Consider the following 5,509-nt stretch of genomic DNA (forward strand, 5'->3'; position numbering starts at 1 on the left):
TTATTATTATTATTATTATTATTATTATTATTATTATTATTATTATTATTATTATTATTATTATTATTATTATTATTATTATTATTATTATTATTATTATTATTATTATTATTATTACTATTGCTAATTGTTGTTGTTATTAATTATTATGCGGAAACAAATATTGATTGAAATCAACACTTGGATAGCTAATAATGTTGAAGAATTTTACGATAAGAAAATTGTAATTCATGGTTTTTTTGTAATTTTTCTCTTTACTAAGCATTTCAACGATGCATTAAAACGATAGGATGTAATGAATGAAGTCGGAAATTTTTATCCATTTGTTCACATTCATTTTCCATGTGTTAATTGCCTTTCTTCTTTTTTGTTTTTTTTTTTTTTTTTTTTAAGTAATTTAAACTGTTAACGATGATGAATTGGTAAAAAGTAAGCAGTTGTTTTCTTACAATTTTCTCATTTTCATTCTTTTCCACACTTATCGGTCTTGAAATTCATTAAAATATTCACATTTTTACTGCTCATTCACCAAAAACAAGTGAAAAATGAAAAAACGGTTCAGTGTTTGTACATTTTTGCCTTATCGTTTTTTTTCTTTTTATATATAAGATTTTAGCATATCTATAATTTTTCGATAGCATGCTATAATCTGTGACATTATGCTTTCTACCTTTCCATATCATTGTAGTTGATTCAAATACTCGATGAAAAATGTGCAAAAGTATATTATACATTTATGAAAATGAGTTATATGTTTCCAAGGATAAAAGCCTTCATTTTTTTTTTTTTTTGGATACAAATGAGTTTCAATTTCCTTAAATTACGAAATTTTGCAAATTTCTTTACTTAAATCATACCAACTTCCTCTGTACTTGTAGGGTAAAACATTTCGAAATCTTTTAAAGCTCGAGAAATTATAGTGTTTGTCATTAAAATTGCAGTTTTTTCTTTTTTTTTCCTTATGTAAAGCAATTATTTGAAATGAAATATTTGGATAACATTTACAAGTTGATCGGACTCGAAATCTTCTATTGCATAAAGTACGATGAGGTATTAGTACAAACTAAGAAAAAAAAAGTACAAACTAAGCTAAATATTTCATAGTTAATACTTGTTTGTGATATGGTTTCAATTTTTTGCAATAAACTTCAAAAGCATGAATGAAATTAATCATTTTCAAATAGATAAAAAAAGATAGAAAAAGAAAGAGAATTTACATTATTCGATTTGGTGATGTGTTGTTGAAGGATAGTTAAAGAAATGTTGAAGGATAGAATAATAATGATGACTAGGATAAGAGGATGTTTGCGCTTTTCTGCTTTACTACTGGGTAGATATTTTCTAAATGAATGATTTGTCAGATTATCATAATTGTGCAGATATTTAGTAATGTAAAGAAAAAAAAAGTAAGTCTAATTATATCCCAATCAAATTTATTTCTGTTTATTCGTCAATAAATGAGAGAGAATGAAACAAGTGTAAAATTTTTACCTGGATCAACTTCTTCCGTAATTCTCCAGTAACTGGAATACATGATTTATGCTTGTTGAGAATATCATTTCTTTCGCTTTCTTTACCTAAGATAAAATTCCACTGCACGGATACAACACTTAATTATGCATTATCGATTAATATTTATAAAAATAATCACGTTTTATTTTGCAGGAATCTTTTGAATGATATCATTTTGAATGCTTAAGCTTGTTATATATTCTGTTTATGTGCAGAATTTTCTTAAAACTTAGCAGGAAAAAAAACAGAATAAAAAACTTGGTTGAACTAGTCATAATTCATTTTACTGTGATATTATTGCAAGTTTTGATTTATCAAAACCAGTAAATAAACTAGAAGTTTGATTATCTGCATGATGAATTTAAAATAGTCTTCATTGTTCCTTTTTTTTTTGAGGGGGTACTGCTAATTAATATGCTTTTGAAAAAGGAAGTTTATAGTGATTTTCTAAGAGAAAAACATTTCAATGCTATTGGTGTAATTATACAAATAGGACAAAAAAAGAAAAAAATTAAATCAAATGTAATTTGATTGAATAAATGAAACATTTACCACTCAATTTTTGCTCTTCAATGATATCTGCTAGATGATCCGTTTGGGTAGGTGATAGTTCAGGTAAAAGTAGTACGATACGAGCAAGGTAAGGAACAATCATTACATTTGCCAGCAAAATGCTTGTATCAGATTTCAATAATCACAATATAGTTGAATCGCGGTGAAATTATTAGCAATACTTCTAAAGGATTTTCATTTTATTCCTAATCAAATTTCAATAAAGTTTCAGGAAAATTCGAGTAAACTATAGTAATTCGACAATTCGATATGGAACGAATGGAAATAAATTGGTCACAATTTCCGAATTACATCAATTACTTATAGAATAGATATGGTATGAAAAATCTCTCCAATGAAATCGCTACCATTTGCGCTTTCAATATTAAAAAATGTAAGTCTTATGATCTTTTAACAACAAAATTCTTTACCCTTTCTATGCTTGTGAATCAGCTTGTCAATTTTTTTTTTCATTTTATTTTTTTATAGAATGAAAATAATGAGCTATACTTCATTATGTAAGTGACCTGGTGCAAAAAGTTTTTCTCGGCCTACTGAATTCATATTTGATAAAAGAAAAAAAATGAAATGAAATATAAAATGGTAAAGCATTTAATATGGTCGTTACTTAGCTGTTTGTTCGAAGTAGTTGTAATTTCATGAAAAAAAATCCTATCAATGGTAATAGACATTTCATTATTTCTAGCCCATATTCACCGTTTCCTTAACCTTCCGGCATTAGCAGCGCATGATTCTTTTTTTTTTAAAATCTTTTAAATTTCTCAACGTGAAAAAAAACTGACAAGTAGGTCTACCTTCGATCATCTCGCCCATTTCATTTCCTGGCTATATTTTCCGAAAAGAAAATTAACTTTTCAGCATTGAATAATTGAAAATTTGTTTTCCAAATTTTTCAGGAATCTTGGCAATAAAAAGCCTTTCCCACTTGCTATTTTCATTTCGGCAACGGATTTAATGATTAACATATAATTAAAAGAATAGAAACTATGCATTTATATGATAGTGAAGATAACAAATATTCCAAAAAAAAAGCAGGTTTTTTTCCAAACATTCATTAGTGAGAACATTTATCGTTTTTAGCTTACTTCCAAAATGAATACTTTACTACCTACAACATAGTACCAAATAGATGAAGTAGAATGAAGTAGAGTTTACAAAAAAAAGAAAAAAACTGCATTTGCTATTAATGTTGAATTCATAGTGCCCGTATTTAAAATTTAAGACTCGAAACTGTGCTAGATAGAATTGTTGATTGCTAAAAACGAGAAAAAAGCCTAGAAAGACTAATGTATGGATATGGAAGGACTAATGTATAAATAAAAATTAAATGAAGCAATAAAATTTGTAAAAATATGCGGAGTTTCTCAAAAAAGAACAGGAAAAAGCTATAAGTTGCTATTTATAACCGAGATTTCTTCCTTCTTATAAATTTTGTCCTTTTTTTTACTACTATGAATTTAATTTATTTTGCTGCAATTCTAACATAAAGAAATGCTCTTAACTGTTGGTGAAGTTTGATTGCATCAACTTACCTACCTATTATTAAAGAATGCTTTAATGATAAATAAGTGGAAGGATGAGAAAACAGATGATATTAAAGCACTTAAAACAAACTATGATTAATTCAGCTGGGACGCATCCATTTGAAATTGAATAATGCTTAAAGATGGATACTAAAGACTAGAGAGACTGGTCTAGTCTGATACCCTTTCACTCATCATTCCTGCCGAGCGCTATTGGCCCATGAAATTTGTTGTCAATGAGGAAGTGAAGTGTAATATTCCATATACATATACACACAAATACACACACACACACACACAGATAGACACAGACACACACACACACACACACACACACACACACACACACACATACATATACATTTTTCTTTTTGACAGCCACTGTAATTGACAGCTAGCATTTCGATGCTAATATCGCCTTTATAATAGATATTTGGGTGTAGCTTATTCCCCAGGTGACAAACTTTCCTTTTATCACTACTCCTTATTATCGATCTAACTTTCATTTCATATGCATATTTTTGAATTGCATCCAGTTAAACATATCAATTTTATGTTATTGAAGACAGGTTCAATGAAAGATATGGACATCTTACTGAAATTTTTGCGGAAATGTCAATAGCTCGAGTTAGATAACTTTAGTGATGTGATATCATTATCATATATGTCCAGTATAGACTTCAAAATAAGTAAAGAGAACATTGAAGTTGGTTAGCTAGCTAGTTAGCTAAGTTAGTAAAGAATAGAGTCAGCAATATTCCAGTTAGAGTGCTTTAGTTACAGTAAAGTGTTGACAGTTATTGAAATGTTTGGTTTGCGAAATTTTTATGGAATTTATTTTAGCAACCGCCTAAAATGAGCGGTATCTGAAACGGTAATGATGCACAAAAATCAAACTTATAGATACTTACTATCCTTCATTTACACTTTATTTATACTTAAAAGTATATAGGATGATTAAATGCAATAATATTCCGACAATGATTTAAGGATGGGGGAAAAAAATTATATCAAGAAAAAAGAGCGGATCAAATAGAATTAACAAAGGATATTGTAGAAAAGAAAATGGTATGATATTTGAGAATGCAGAAAATTTCAGAGTAGGGAAGAGAGAGAGAAGAAAAAAAAAAAACTGATAAACGAGGGGAAGCAGTGGCGGTACTATTTAATAAAAATTTTCAAAGGATAAGAAATATTAACAGTACTAATCTTCTCGACAAATAATATGTTAGTTAATATCACGAAGTCATTCGGAATATATTCTTTTGATGATTATTATGAACTCTATAAATTCAATTTTAATTAAATCTTCAGTCTGTTGGCTACTTATTATCACCATATTTATGTACTAAAAACAAACAGAAAAAAAAATTTATGAATAAGAATTTCTTAATTTCTTGGGAAATCGGTAATATTCTCATCCAAATGTTTTGCACATTAACTTCCTCTCGAAGTCTCAAAAATATTTTAAACTAAATGGTTGTATGATTTCAATTCCGCCTCTCTCTCTCTCTTTCCTTCTTCCTCTCTCTCTCTCTCTCTCTTAATCTCTCTGCGCAGATGGATATAACTGAGGCGCATCATAAATTGATGAAGTTGTGCATTAAATTAAACGGAATTTAAACTAAAATCAGTAATCGCATGTAATACTAATCATGTAGGAAATTCCGAAATTAAAATGAAAAATTGAATAATAAACTAGATGAAGGGTAAATGTTGTTCCCTTCTGTTGCAGCAAAAGAAAAAAAAATATCTTTTCGGAAAAGAATTTGCTAAATAAAAAAAANAAAAAAAAAAACAAAAAAGCCTGAAAACACCGCTTATAATGTGTCGGAAAATATGCTCATGCAGCAATGCATAACTGTACATTTGCGCTCATATATATATATATATATATATAT

At 28.0% G+C, this 5,509-nt stretch overlaps 1 protein-coding gene across 1 annotated transcript in view; it reads right to left on the reverse strand.

Annotated features, from left to right (window-relative positions):
* Nucleotides 1-1,535, reverse strand: part of LOAG_09102 (hypothetical protein) — a gene marked incomplete at its 3' end in the record, with an annotated part of 6,993 nt that extends 5,458 nt beyond the window's left edge. The window contains exon 1 of the mRNA XM_020447856.1: nt 1,492-1,535. The remainder of the gene's footprint in view (nt 1-1,491) is intronic.
* Nucleotides 1,536-5,509: the final 3,974 nt, after the last annotated feature.

Source organism: Loa loa, assembly GCF_000183805.2.
Source record: "Loa loa unplaced genomic scaffold supercont3.100, whole genome shotgun sequence".
Classification (NCBI taxonomy): domain Eukaryota; kingdom Metazoa; phylum Nematoda; class Chromadorea; order Rhabditida; family Onchocercidae; genus Loa; species Loa loa.